The sequence below is a fragment of the Pseudochaenichthys georgianus genome, chromosome 5, assembly GCF_902827115.2.
Source record: "Pseudochaenichthys georgianus chromosome 5, fPseGeo1.2, whole genome shotgun sequence".
Classification (NCBI taxonomy): domain Eukaryota; kingdom Metazoa; phylum Chordata; class Actinopteri; order Perciformes; family Channichthyidae; genus Pseudochaenichthys; species Pseudochaenichthys georgianus.
Window position 1 is genome coordinate 40170932 of NC_047507.1, and position 16087 is coordinate 40187018.

Here is a 16087-nt window from a genome sequence, read left to right on the forward strand (position 1 = left end):
AAGATTCTGAAGCAGCACAATTAATTTAGAAAACCTGTGCACACACGTCTGTTGTTTTAAGATACCCCACCAACAGGCTCCAAGTTGCCACGCACTGGTGGGTTAAACAGCCGAGGGCCCCAGAGCCCGGAGCGTAGGCTTGAGGGATTTGTATCAGATTTCTCCACACAGGTTGCTGACGCCGAAAGGGGGACCCGAGACGCAGGAGGCTGACTGTCAACCCCAGGCTCTCCGGCCCCGACCGAGTGACCCAGAGGACATCCCATGCCGTCCGCCTACAAGGAAAGGGGGACAACTGGTACCACACTGGAGCCAGTGTGCGGCGGGGAAAACACCTGCGAGGACCCTAGACGACATCAGGACAGATCTGGCTCTCGTCATGGAGGTCGACTCGGATGCTGTCATCAGCGGACTGGAGGAGAAGGATCGGGAGGACATCCATCCAGCAGTCGTCCCAGGAGGCATCATCATCGGACCGGAGAAGGAAGATCGAAAGGAAATCTATTCAGCATCGACTCGGAAGCCGCCATCAGCGAGCCGGAGGAGAAGGAAGACATCTCTCTAGCAGGCAGCCCAGAAGCCGCCATCAGCGGATCAGAGGGGACAAAGACACGGCAAGCCAGGACGGCACAGGGGACTCCACTCTCCGCTGAAACAGGAGTGTGTGTTAAGTGCAACAAGACGGTGTATGGAGCCAGCCAGGCCTGCCAAGCTATGGGCAGCCTCTACCATGACAGCTGCTTCACCTGCAGCGCCTGTAGTCGAAGGCTGAGAGGGAAGGCGTTCTACTATGACGCAGGAAGGGTTTTCTGTGAAGAGGACTTTCTGTACTCTGGGTTCCAGCAGTCTGCAGACAAGTGCAACGCAGGTGGACATCTGATCATGGACATGCAGGCCTGCAGGCCCTGGGGAAGTTGTACCGCCCCGGTTGCTTCCGCTGCGTCATCTGCAACGAGAGCCTGGACGGAGTGCCCTTCATTGTGGACACTGAGAATAAAATCTACTGTCTGAAAGACTACCACAGGGTCCTGGCGCCTAAATGTGCTGCGTGTAACCAGCCCATCCTGCCCTCAGAGGGGTCTGATGAAACCATTCGAGTTATATCCATGGACAAAGACTAACCTGTGGGTGTTGTTGTGTGCCGTGCATCCGCTCATTATGTGTCAGACTAATCACTTCCACCATTGAGGGAAAAGCTGCTTCTCCCCCTCCTGACACTGTTGGCCTGTGTCTCGGAGGACGAGTATGGAGACTCAGCAGACAAGGACGCAGTTTTTTGACATTTTTTGGTCTCCCTCTCATTCTGCCATAAGAAATTGCTATGAAGGGCTGTTTCTAAATGTTTAAAGGGCTCTAAATATAATGTTGAGAGATGAACACAGTGGAGAGGAGCGACAATAGTTATGGTTCAAGTGCCTTGTATAAGTTGCACTCTTTTTTTAAGAGTGCAAAAGAGGGAATTGTGGAAATTGATGTGAGATATTGTACCAAAGAACTGTGATACATGTAAAAGGGCAGAAAGTCTTGTTGCACTTTCCAGACATTAAAAGAGGTCTGTTGAGTTCCCTGGTAATTATCAAATAGTAGCAGTTAAGTGAATACTGTTCAAGCAATACCTGTGTTTGTGTTTTATACTGATTTCTCTGTTTTGATCCTTTCATAAATGTGAGGACTAAAATGGCGAGAGACAAAGGGCTGTAAAAAATGAGTTTTATTGCAGTGGGGGAGGTCGAGGTATGCAGCACAGGGTGTGTGGTGTGGGGAGAGGAAATTCTGTTTGAGATCTCTGGCAGGCCAGGTTTTAAGGAAATCTATGTATCTTGAATAAGTATGTGTGAGTTTATACATTCCTGTGTGTTAATAGTTGAAGGAACAAAAGGTACATTTTTCCTCTCCAATATAGAGAGGTTTTTTTTATAGATTTCTGAAACAATGTTCCCTTTTTTGTTAGAAATAGATGAGCACAATAGTTTTTTCTTTGACTTTTTACCTGTTTATCAAAAGAGTGTTTTAAGCTATTTGTGAAGAAGGAAGATGCAGAATTAAGGGTGATTTCTGTTTGGAGTGTAAAGATTATCCCTGATAATGTTTTCTGGGTTAAACCATCGATAAGTTTTACAAATGGGGAGGGACATTTTCCTTGAGTTTTAATGGGGTGCCTTCCCAACACCTGTGGCTTTCAAAGCTGCCAGACGCTGATTTCCCTGTGAGATAGCGTTTTGGTATCTCCCCAATGAAACGCCACCCCTTCTTTACACTAGGGAAATGTTTTTCTGGTGGTTAGTCCTCTCTTCATGCGTTGTCAAGACGAATAGGATGTCCGCAGGGCGTGAATAAGGGCGGGAGTACTCCACACATTGCTTATATGATTATTTGAATTGTATAAGTAATGTATTATATTATATCGTATTGCATTATACTACTTTGTTTAATTAAAACGGATTATTGTTTAACTGGTATCCTGGTTTCTTCTAATTCCTTCCCTGTTATGATTTCAAGCAGGACTCGTCAAAACAACACGCGGTGAGGAGTTGGGTTGTAAAAACCCCCACCTCGCAACAGTAACGCACTACTTTTATAATCCAGTAATCACACTACAGTTACTAACATTGCCCCGACACGCGTTACTTCGTTACTTTCTAAAAATCAGTCATAATCAAACCTCAACAAACACCTGCAAAGAACACATGCTAGGTGAAGCTAACGCACATAGCTGTTGTTTATTTATATCACACACACGTAGTTCTTCTTCTTCTCTGTTTTCCGGTTGTTGCTTGTTTTGAATGACGAATACACACTACCGCTGCCTGCTGGTAAGGAGAGTTATTGCCACTCACGCATGCGCAGTACGTACGTGCTCGGCTGATGTCTTTGCGTAAAGTAACGAATTACTTTATGTAGATAGTAACGAAGTAGTGTAATATATTACTTTTTTTTAAAGTAATATGTAATATATTACTTTTTTTTAGTAACGACCCCATCTCTGCACATAGGCTATACAATTCGATATGAACTGAAGAGCCGCATGGAACTAGGCAAAGAGCCACCCCTGCACTAGGCGGTTAAAGCACTCAGTGTTAACACAAGGAAATATACTGCTGTTTCCAGTCTAGTTTATGATGGACGTATTTTTTTATCCACACATTTTTTTTTTTTTTATTTGTAACACCAAACCGACAGAAAATATGGTCTTAACATGACCCAGTGGTCTATTTAATGAAAATAATATTATCAAACATAATATTAAAATGAACTCTTATTTTGAAAATACAGCTTCCTGTGTTCGAATGAGCTGCTCCTTACCCTCGGTCCTGACGGACTCCAAAAGTCCGACATTATACAATCAAACAAATAAACAAACACAAGGAGAATTGTGTCTTATTGTTGAGTAAATAACAGTGTGGTTTAGAAAAGAATACAAAATTAGAAGGAAAAAACGATGAAACGATACAGATTTCAGTATTCTGAGCCCCTACTCTCCCCCTAACTGACGGCAACAAAAGTCCGACATCATTCAATTAAAATAGTGAAGTAAAAACAATAAGTGTGGTTTGATATTGAGTTAGAAAAAGGTTTATAACGCTGTGCGAATGGATCTGCGGAGAGCATTTCTCCGCGATCCCAACTCGTCTATTACCAACGTTCAGGGAGCTATGCAAGTCAATGGGACTCCCTGATAATTGAAACTCGACGGTTAAGGGCCCCCCTTGCGTTGGAAAGTGACGACAGGGACCCTGACATAACGTCAACATAGGCCGAGTTGGGAGTGAGAATGTGTTACGGAAGTACAGCGCCACTTACAGGCCCGGCATATGTACTACAGCGTCTCCAGCGTTTTCGTGTGGACGGACACATTTCTTGAGCCGATTCAGTGTGGACGGAAGACTTTTTGTCTCCGTTTCGTCTCCGTGTGGACTGGGCCTCAGTCTCAACTTGCAAACAACATTGGAAACATATTGTGAAATCCGACCCTACAGTGCATTGTCGGCTTTTTTATGGATATGTTTTTTATTTTAATTTGAAAAGAATTTGCACCACCAAGGTTCCCAAACAACCAGTTTTTCTCAGTATGTTGCACGATCATTCCTTTAAATCAGCAGATGTTCTGATGAGCTCCAGCTTTCCAAACGTGTCTGCTGTCAACTGCAGAGATCTTCTTCTTCTCTGTGTGTGTGTGTGTGTGTGTGTGTGTGTGTGTGTGTGTGTGTGTGTGTGTGTGTGTGTGTGTGTGTGTGTGTGTGTGTGTGTGTGTGTGTGTGTGTGTGTGTGTGTGTGTGTGTGTGTGTGTGTGTGTGTAACCCGTTGCCTCAAACTGTTTTGACAGCAGCCTGCTGTTTTACTATCTCCCTGCAGCTCTGACACAGAGTTGAGTCTGTCTCCATCACTGTGTTTTTTCTTCTATGTGTGTGTTACTGTGTGTGACTCATCAGTTTATGATGTGTTTTGGCAGTACCCCACTGTTTAAGTGTTTTCCTGTGGCTCTGACAAAGTGTCAAGCCTGTCTTTCTACTGTGTGTTTTATGGTTGTGTGTGTGAGTGTGTGTGTCCGGATCCCTCCTGTGTCTGTCTCTCTCTCCGTGTGTCTTTTCCTCCACAGTCCAACCTCACTGAAACACAAAAAAACAAAAAACTGTTACCATCGATAATCCACGATTATATCAAGATTACAGAGACAGATCTGAACAGTACATTGGAAAAGCATGGAGCTTTGTGAGGCTACACATAGATAAATGCTAATGTTGGAATGGTAACTTTCTCAACAGGATGATGTAGAAGGCATAATGTGTCTGGTCAACTGCTTTAAGTGGTCATATGTAATACTAATCCATGTCATTACAATCCATCTTGCTCTCTGGAAAAAATATATTTTCCTTAAATGCTGAACTACCCCTTTAATATGTAATACCAACAGAGGAGTATAAAGAGAGAGGGCAAATTGGGACATTCTGGAGGTTTCTGGAAAGCTTGAAAAAGCACTGCTGAAACTTTTTCAAATAATTGAATTTATGATGTACAGATTGACTGTTGTTCTCCTGGACATGATGAAGTGCGGAAACATCAGACGAGTAAATCAGCCAGCTGGGTTCATAATGTTTGAATCAGTTTCTGAAACGTTGACTCACTTATTTCTCAAGAGAGGATTGTTCAAAGGCAAAATAAAAAAATCCAATCCAATTTTAGACCCACAGCTTCAAATAAAACCATGCTACTTTTTCAAATAATATTTTTAGAGAACAACACATGGACTAACAACAAAGTTGTAGAATTGCCCAACAAGAAACTAACGGAGTTGTTGTTAAAGTAAAATGAGTTTGTTTTGTCACAAAGATAATTAACTTGTGGTAGAATAAAACACGTTACTTTACTTTAAGTACTTTTCACGGGAAATACTAATGTTGTTTATAAATCATTCTGAATGCAGGACCTTTACTTGTAACTTGTGCTTTTACACTGTGGAACACATGATCCCAGCAGAGTCTTCCCCTCTGTCTTTGACAGAGCTGCTGATCTAAAAAAGAAGAGCCTCTTTCTGACATTTATTATGACAACTCGAGGGACTATAGTTTATTTTACTCTGCTCATCAGAGTGGTAGAGCGCAAATGCTCAACATGCACAGTGATATCTATGACATTTAGACAAGGAAAAATGCAGTGCATCATTCAAGATCAAAAGGCTGCCCTCATGCATCGATTTAATCGTTGCAGCAAAAACACATAAATAAATAAAAACCTGACCTCAACCCCACATGCTTACTGCCTCTTCCAGCTTCTGTCCTCAGGGAGGCAGTACATATCATTCCACCAATGGGTTTATTTCACAATGACTCTAATCACTAATCCCAGACCCCTGAAACTATGCATTGTTACTTGGACGTGTAATAGTCCTTCCTTCCTGTGAAATATAGTTTATTATCTGAAATGTTTCACTTGTGTATAATGCTAGGGTTAAGCTTAGTAACGTCTATTAGGGTCAGCGTCAGGGGCGGACTGGCCATCTGTGTGTTCTGGAGAATCACAGAGCGGCCGGCTCGGTTCGCTGACGGCTGGCACCGCCCTTTATTTTTTATGTTTTTAAACGGCATAATTTAAGTTGCGCTGACAGGCGACAGAGGTCCACAGTTTCCCCGCAGCGGTTGGAGGTCCCACCGTCACCTGTCTCGCCGGTGGTCCTGCCAACTCCTTGTCCTCTTCCGTGGGGGATCCTGCCGACATCTGTCCCGCCGGGGGTCCTGCCTACTCCTTGCCCTGTTGCGTTGGTGGTCCAATCGATACCAGCCCTTGCTCCATCCGGGGTCCCATTGACACCAGCCCATGTCATGTCAAGGATCCCGTCTACGCCTGTCCCACCGGCTCCGGTTCCTGTCCGGCCGACACCGGGTCCTGCCCAGCCTCCGGAGCTGTCCCGTCGCCACCTTCTTGCCCGTCCCCCTGAGTTCCCAAGCCGCGGTCTTCGTCCTCAAGCCCGGCCCCCTGACTTTCCCGGCCGCGGCCCTTCGGGCCCGGCCCCCTGACTCTTCCAGCCGCTGCCTTCGCCCTCATGCTCGGCCCCCTGAGTTTGCCTGCTGTGGCCTTTGCCCCTTTATGAACTCTGTCTTGCCCCCGGGCCGTCCGACCGAGACCCCCACAATGAACTCTGCCTTGCCCCCGGGCCGTCCGCCTGAGACCTCTTCCTCAAACTCTGCCTTGCCCCCGGGCCGTCCGCCCGAGAACCCCTCAATGAACTATGCCTTTCCTGGGCTGTTGATCCAGACCCGTCCTCCGGGCCCCCTCCACCCACCCAGTTGGAAATGTTTGACTTTGTGTTGGGACGTCTGGAATCCGTCCCTTGAGGGGGGGTTATGTCAGGGTTTGAGTTTTGTCGTGTCTAGTTGTGGGGTTATTTTTGCTGTTCTGTTCACCCTGTCATGTGTTCCTCGTTTCCTTGTTTCTTGTCTGGTCCTTCTCCCTGTGTTTTCCTCCCTGTCGTTAGTCTCCCTGGTGTGTCTAATCGTCTTATTGTGTTCACCTGTTGCCCTTGTGTTTCTCCTCCCCTGCCCGGCTGTTTCTCGTCTCGTGATTACCCCTCCCTGTATTTAGTCTCTTCCTGTGTTCGGTGTCGGTTCATTGTTTGTTTTTCCCGTCTCCCTCCATGTCAGTCTTCGTCATCTTTTTTGTATTATATATTCCTTGTGCTTCCTTTGTGTTTTTGCCATCAGCTTTTAAAATAAAGCTCGCTTTTGTTTTTCTAGACCAATTTACCTTTTTTTTGTAGTCTACTTTTGGGTCCTACCTTTCCCAAACCATAACAGCCTCTTCTCTTTAACCTGTTTTCTTTTCACAAAACTGTGTCTCAGAGCTTCTTAACATTTAAAAACCTATTAATGTGTCATACCCGATTAACGGGAAGAAACTCAGCTAACTGACGATACCCTTATTACATATCGGATCTGCACAAACAAGATTATCGATTAGTAAAAAAAAAACGAGAGTCATTAAAACGATAAAAACGCTGCTGAAGGTTAATCTAATGTGTCTGTGTCACTTTGAAATTATTACTGATAATCCATCGTCATATTTATGGAAAAAACTGAGTTTTCATATATAGCTATTATGATAGCTACATGACAGCTTCCGGTTTTGGGCATTCTGGCTGTGCATCACTCATTCACCAATGGGTAATGTTTAGATGGATTTTAGGAACTTCCCCTCGATTCTATTGGCTCTAACGGTTAAACAGAGATTTCAATCATCAAAATCGACCGATGGGTTCCAGAGATATGGAAAATCCACCCAAATGACCCCAGAAGTGTTTGTTTTTTTCTAAATCTCTCTAAAAAGGTAATTTAACTGGAAACAGGGTACTTATATGTTATAGTTTGGATTCCTAAAGCTTGTAGTCTACTATCCCAACATTCAAGGGTGGTTTTCACTATAAGTAATGTTTTTTTTTGGACGTACACTATCATTTAATTATTTTTACTATGTTCAATCATAGTAGAATTTACTTTAAAATAAAAAAATTCTATATTGATTCTAACTCTTCTACATCCAACTAACGTGCCTGAGAGGAGGTTTGACCACGTCAACATCGACCTGGTTGGTCCATTACCCTCCTCTCAGGGCTTTTCCTACCTCCTCACCATGGTGGACAGGACGACCCGTTGGCCAGAGGCGGTCCCTCTCGTGTCAATATCGGTGGCTGACATAGCCCGGGCTTTCATTGCGACGTGAGTGTGTCAGTTTGGTACCCCGTCAGACATTTCCTCGGACAGAGGCTCACAGTTCACGTCCGAGCTCTGGAACACCGTGGCGAGTGGTTTGGGGGTTAAGCTTCACAGGACTACCGCTTATCACCCTCAGGCTAACGGCCTATGTGAACGGTTCCATCGCTCCATGAAGGCGGCCCTGAAGGCCAGCCTGACGGACGATAATTGGGTCGACAAGCTGCCTTGGGTGATGCTGGGCCTGAGGACCGTGCCTAAGGAGGATCTGCAGTGCTCCACGGCCGAGATGGTCTACGGTCAGCCGCTGAGGGTTCCGGGGGATTTCCTCCCCAACGCATCGGCTCCCTGGTCGACGACGGCCCAGCGGGCTTTACTGCAGGACGCCGCTGAGGCCTTTGCTCCGATCCCCACTGCTCGGCACGGAACTCAGGTGTCCCGGGTTCCCGTGGAGCTCCGGTCGGCGGGGCATGTGTTCATCCGACACGACACGCACAGAGGCCCCCTGCAGCCCCCTGCAGCCCCCTGCAGCCCCCTTACGATGGGCCTTTCCGGTTCTTGGAACACGGGGACAAGCACTTGGTGGTCGACCTGGGTGGCAGAACCGAGCAAGTCTCGGTGGACCGGGTGAAGGCTGCTCACCTGGACTTGGACCAGCCGGTGGTGCTGGCTCGACCTCCGCGACGGGGCCGCCCCCGGCCTCGACCCCTGTCACAGAATTGGGGCATGCGGTTCCGGTCCCATCTCTTCCAGCGGCCGCCCCTTCAGCGGTCGCCTCCCCGGCTCCCGTTCTTCGGTGTGGTCGGCTTGTCGTTCCTCCCCGCCGCACAGACTTTGTGTATGAGTGAATTCTGGGGGGGCTTGTGTGGTGACAGTTACGGGACATAATTCACTGAGTCGTATGGTTCCATAACAGTCTCTCTAAACAATCCATGAATTGTTAATTGCATTAGTCTGTGAAACAGTCTGTGGTTCTACTCAAACATGTCAACGCTGCAGACTCATACTTGCTGGTGTCCATACATGCAGGGTAGCTGAAAGTAGTATGACTGTAGTGGTGCTCCATTTCTGCTTCAGCATGTCTCTCACTAGTTGTCACAGGCGTGGTATGGATCTGCAGTGGCATATTTGTCACCACTGTCCTCATCAGGCTCTTGCGGTTGTAGGCTCTTTTTCTGTTTACCTTTGTCTTCTTTATGTACATCTGGCTGTGTCTCAAAAGGTAGGTGGTCACATGACATGAGAAGGTTTCGATACAGGACCCTAGATCGCCCCTTACCCTTTTCTGATCTCAATGCATACATTGGTAAATCAGACTCAATTTGTCTCACTACTATGTGAATTGTGTCTTCCCAATAGTCACAGAGTTTTCCTGGGTCTCTTGGCATTAGATTTGTAATCAAAACTCGCTCACCAGGCTGTAGCACTGTACTCCTCACTTTTGTGTTATAGTGTTTTTTACTTCTGTCAGCCTGAGCATTTTCGTTTGCAATGGCATATGCTTCCTCCATTCGTTGTTTCCATGTTTCCACGTAGTCACGATGGTTACTGAAGTCTGACTGTGTGTAATCCAAAGAGCATATCAACTGGAAGTCTGCACTCTAAAAACAACAAAGAAAATCAACGCAATAGTTTGCATCAATGTTTATTGAGTTTAGACAACTTCTAATGAAATTGTCTTAAAGCAACAAAGTTATTTGAGTTAGGGGAGAAGGCTTTTCCTCTACAATCAGGTGTTTTTAATTACCACTTACTTAATAATTGGAGCATAAACAAGTTTTGAAGTTGATTACTCAAAAGATTAAGTTGCTCCAACTTGTTTTACCACATGATTTAAATGTAATTTTAAGTTGTATGTACTTAATTACCATCATTGTGAACACACGTTTTTAAGTTGACAACCATTTATAAATGAAGTTGCTCCAAATATATTGTTTTCAATAGTTTTTTTTCTTAGCTTTTTCATGTTTTTGCCTTTTTAAAGAAAGAAATTAATTGATTCCACAACAAAAATATTAGGCAATTCACTTTTTATTTTGAACTGCAGTTGTTTATTTCAACACATGATGTTTCAATCAGGAGAGAATTCATTTAGTTTGAACATTCACACATGCCATATGATAAGGTGCATGAACACCTGAAATCACAGCTGACTGCAGGAGAGAGGAGAACCATGTTATAGTTTGGCTGCAGCACGTTGATTGGCTGCTGGAGAATGAGGTGAAATGTAATAGGTTAAAGAGAACGCCTGTGATGAGCTGATGCAGCTGCGGAGTGATTGTATACACACCCAGTCTTCCTGGAAGAACTTGCGCTGAGCTTCATTTCAATCTTGAAAAAAAAGATGAATAACACAAATTTAAATTGCCCCACAAATAATAAATAAACGCATTAGCCATATTACCATGGGACATGGGGACACAGCTAATACATGCTGCCATCCCATCGAGGTTAGAGGCCTTTGCATATTTCAAACCGGTGCTAAATATGTAACATCTGTAAAGTTGTTGTAAAACTACAGAAACAAACTCTCAATGGCCACCAGTCTGCAGATCACACACATCCATTTGATACTTGTAAGTATCTGAGCAAAAATAAGTTAGATTTATTAAATCTCTGTTGAAATTGTATTTACTATTTTTTATAGTACAAATTATTTAGATGTACTAATTAACTGGGGGAAATTGATTTAGATCTACTGACTATCTGGCTGAAAATGATTTGGATTTACTAGATAAAATAAGGTATAACTACTCCTATTTTAGCATATTGGTTCTTAATTCAACACAATTACAGTGCCAATATTATCTACCTTAACATAAATGAGTTGTTTAAATACAAGTGTTAATTGATGAAAAATTACTTTAAGTCTATTCAATACTATTAATTGTCACTTTGTTACCACAATAATTATATGTCTTATCTACTCAATATTCTGCATTCTTAGTGCCAGTTTACTAAAGTACAGTCATCACATGACGATGCATATAACGTACAGGTAAACATTTATTTAAACAGTTTTTTGCAACTTTACATAAAAATACCGTATATAATCTAAAATAAGAATTTAAATACTACTATGCATATTAAAATCTCTTATTCACATCCTGAATTACAATGGAACTAAAGGTACAATAAATGTTGCTTGTGCAAATACTGATTTGAAAACACGATGGCACTTCCAGGAGCCCAGTAAGGCCATAGACAAACCATGCAGTATCCTTCAAAAGGGCGTCCTTAAATAAACAGGAAGAAACTTCTCAAACATGTAACAAAACGCCGAAGGTAACCATGTGCCATTTTTGATGGAGACATAACCATTGTTCTCAAGCAAGAAGCTTATTTGTCAGGCTGTTCAACTTTGGGGACAGCCTTGAACAGTCCAGTTCCAGAAAGAGTTTCTGGAAGGCTTCGAACGTGTAGTTTAGCTGCTTGGGATAGGCAAGATTGACTGCATATGCAATCCCAATGAGCATGCAGCAAGCCCTTGGAATGGTCCCCTGAGAAGTCAGCACTCGGATGCCCTCTACAACAATGCCGATGTCATGGGAACCCTCTGAAGCATTTGTCTTGATGCTGTTGATCGCCATCCCTTGAACAGCAAGGTCCTGTGATGCGCTGTCTGCATCCTGAAATTACAAAAACATTGTATATGTCAGAATGTTCCACCAAAGGACAAGGTGATAACAATTAATATATAATAATTTACCACATTTCTTACAACTTACGGGATAAGAAAACTTGAAATGAATGCTCCCTAATTACATCAGTGTTTTAGAAAAATAGAACATAAGGCATTTTGCAATAGCATATTTTTATCCCAGCTAAGTTAAGAATTAGGTGATTATTTCACCAACAATTTAATTACAACATAAATTATAGTCTGAATTGAGTCAAATGTTTTTAAATTTAAATAAATAACACCTGTGTATTGATGAATATCTTATTTTACATTTTCTAGCAAAAGCTTGCCACCGGTCAACCAATCTTGATGATTCACTGTAAGACCATTTCTGAAGATGGCAGTCAATTACAGCAACTGGATCAATCCTGCTTGTTTCTGGGAAAAATATTTATCATTTTATTTTATGATTAGACCTTGCCAAGACATACCAGGAGAGAAGAGAGAGATGAGGGAGATACACTTACATCATACTCTTTTAAGAGCTGATCAGTACCTTCCCCAAGGTAAATCATCAGACAGCGAATGACAACCTCTCTTGTGATGTTGATGTTGGGATTGCTTGGAGTCTGAAATAAAAAATAAACATGGTTTAATTTGAATGAAACACATCCTATCACCCAGTGCTTTATTACAGAAAATGTTGCCTTATCTGCGAGTGTCTCAGTCTGTTACTTTAAAAATAAACATTACCTTATTTTATTGCTCATTACTTATACTATAACGGCCCGTCCACACTACAGCTTCAAAAAAAGCTTGGAGCTGGGCGTGTCTGAAGCTCGACCAACAACCAATCACAAGCAGCGGTTTGATTGGCTAGAGCTTGTACTGGCATATGATTTGATTGGCTGACGCTTCAAAAGTTGAACATTGCTCAACTTTTGCAGCCTGAAACGCCAGGAAAGCTCCGCTCTGCTTCCCACAATGCAGTTCGGCGAAAAAGTGTTGTCACCCCATTCAAAGTGAATGGGCAGACACGTTGGAAACCGTTTTTGAAGCTGTCGAAGCTGTAGTGTGGACGGGGCCGTAAGAGTTTGATTTAAAAAAAAAAAAACAGAAACCCATCAGTAAATGACAAATGTCAGTTAAGCTGTTGGCATACAATCTAACAAGTTTAAGTACACCAGACATATCTTTTCAATAATCATTCAGTGTTAAAAGCAACCCCAACCAACCAATGCTGTAAATAACATATATATATATATATATTACAAATAGTTACAATGCTGTAATTTTGGTAATTAGAGACAATGTACACTCAGTGGCTACTGAAAATACATGCACCTGTTCAATATGATGAAATTCAATTGTTATATATTGTGTAATTGTTTTGACACCCTCAGTGTTTAAGTATATTTTTTAACATTGAGGTCTATTCTATTGAAAATATTGTCCTGGACAAGCCTATTTTCAGAGGCATTTCAAATGTTCTGACGCCCGCTCGAATATAAATATGAAGTACTAAGAATGAGAAACACCCTTCAATATAATTGTGTCAAGTAGACTTTTAGCCTGACCTCGAGTAAAAATCTAATTGAATGCACACATTTCTGAAGATGTTAACTTAACATTAACATTATATACCTGAGTAAGTATTGATCTTAATAAAGCTGAAAACTATTTTACTTCTTTTGTGAGAATTACAGCCTTGCATTACTTCCTTTTGTCATGATAATAATATTCATTGAAGGGTAGGCCTACCTGGATAAGGACAGCTTTCAACTTCAACCCCATGGTTCCTCCCTTGGAGTGGAACAGTTTCAGAAGGCCAGGAGTATATTGATCCAGTTTGGACATGAACTTCGATTCCAGGTGCACCATCGTGATTCTGTGAAACTCATCCTGGATCTGAAAGACAGATAATGAAACCAGAATTTATTTTAATATTACAATTTAACCTCTGAGAAATAATGTATAAGTAGTTCTATGTTTGCTGCTAAACTCAAATTAAGGTTTGCACAACAGGTTTTGAAAATCAATGATGATCAAAAGCTCGAGTAAATGTGCTTTTTAACAAACAAAAGTCGATAGAAATACTGTAATAACCACATTTTGTATTGCAAAACAAATGTCTGTATAGGCCGTTGCTGTGAGTGTGGACGGTCGGAGCACACACGGCGTTAGCTTAGCTTACTCCATTAAGAAACACGCATTTTAAAAAGGTGTTTGGCCTGCCGTCTTGTTGCAGACTTGTCAAAGCATTAATTCATGGTTTTTACTAACCGGTATCAGTATGTTGTTACTTCGGCATCATTTTGAAACGTGTATTACAATTAAATCACGGTAAAATATGTTCATTTTGTTGTAATTGTAGCCCCCTTGCCAGCGATTCTCTCACTAGTTTAGCATATTCCGCCTGTTTGCTGGCCCGCTTGTTGGCCCCGATAGAACCAAGATTTTGTCGGGCCAGAAAAAAGGAGAAAAAGTACCCCCCGGGCCGGAACTAGCCATAGTGTTAACGCAACCAAAAACGGCCCAGCACGACACGGTGTTGCCGTTTAACTGGTTACACCGGGGAACTCGTTACGTTACGTTAACGGTAGGAATGGGGCGTGTACTTTGAGGAGCCATTGTCGAATAACCAGGAAATACACATTTCGATCGCTTCTTTTGTTGTTTACATTTATCTTTTGGCTCCATAGGAACACTTTGATGCACATTCAGTACCAGTGTGTGAGGTTGTGGTTGCGAAGCCGATATCCGGACGCGTACAGCGAGGACTGCAACATGACAATGAGGTGACTGGGGATGTCTGTTCAAAACATTGCAAACGTGAATAAATCATTTCAAATATGTATTTGTCTCCGACTTTCATTTGTGCATCGTTGTTAATGTGATGTTTAGTAGCTTTGATAGCTGTCCATACCTCCAGACAGCCTAACAGTAAGACACAAGTTGTTTACTCACAGCCCGAATGCAGCATCGACATCCGTGGCCAGCTGCGTCCTCTCCGATTAACTTGTGACAGGACTTCTTTAGCTATTCTCCAGCGAGCAAGGTTTTTATTAAATACCTCCATCCCTCTCATCACAACAAGACTCTACACTGTGCAGAAAAAAAACAACTTAAATGAAAATAACCTTGCTGGATAGCTTAGAATGAAACAAACAAACTAGCTTCCATGGCTGATACTGATGTCACAGTAACGGCTAAACGACAAGTCCAGCGGGGCACAAGTTGAACCCATATAATGAAATTGTTATTTTATATATATATATATATATTTATATACAGGGTTGGGAGGGTTACTTTGTAAATGTCAGTTACTGATTACTGAATACATGGCTCTGAAAGTAATCCGAATACAGTTACGTGTCATAAAAAAAGTGACATAATCAGATTACTTTTAGATTACTTTCTTTTTCCTTCACAGATGGGTATGTTTTGGTGACACAGGAGACACAAAAAGAAAAGGAAACTGAACGTGTTTTTACTGTTCTAATGGCTTATCAAGAGCACACTGAAACATAACATCTGAAAAGATGTAACAACATAATACACTTTTTGGGGATGCAGCTTGGGATGTGAGGAGTGAGGGACACGGCTTTGAACGGGCGTGTCGCCTTCTGTCCTGCCAGTGTTGGCAGGACATGAATTAAAATGTCTTACTCGGACTTCATTTTAAGGACATTTCGGCCAGGGGTGTAGAGCTATATTTGTTTAAGCACCGGATTGGCAAAACAGGAGAGTGTGTGCACCAGTCTGCCTTGATCTATGAATTCATGTCCGTGACTCTCACGGTGTCTGCTGCCCACAGCTGTTTTATAGAAGAAGAACCTACTTCACTTCATGACATCTCTGCAGCACCAGGAGGCAGCGGGAGGGTTAACTCATCCGCTGGGAAGAGGAGCGTGCAGCCTTCACTGTGTTTACCTTCAGAATCATTAGAAAGACTAAAGAGCGACTGCAGGCAGGCTGATGTGTTTTAACCACACACACCTCCACACACACACACACACACACACACACACACACACACACACACACACACACACACACACACCACACACACACACACACACACACACACACACACACACCACACACACACACACACACACACACACACACACACACACACACACACACACATCACACACACACACACACACACACACACACACACACACACACACACACACACACACACACACACACACACACACACACACACACACACACACACACACACACACACACACAC

The 16087-nt window shown here is 42.9% G+C and overlaps 1 protein-coding gene across 1 annotated transcript in view; it reads right to left on the bottom strand.

Moving 5' to 3' along the window:
• Nucleotides 1-4446: 4446 nt before the first annotated feature.
• Nucleotides 4447-16087, bottom strand: part of raly (RALY heterogeneous nuclear ribonucleoprotein) — a 141442-nt gene continuing 129801 nt past the window's right edge. The window contains exon 8 of the mRNA XM_034082245.2: nt 4447-4607. The gene's annotated coding sequence lies outside the window, so the exon portion shown is untranslated. The remainder of the gene's footprint in view (nt 4608-16087) is intronic.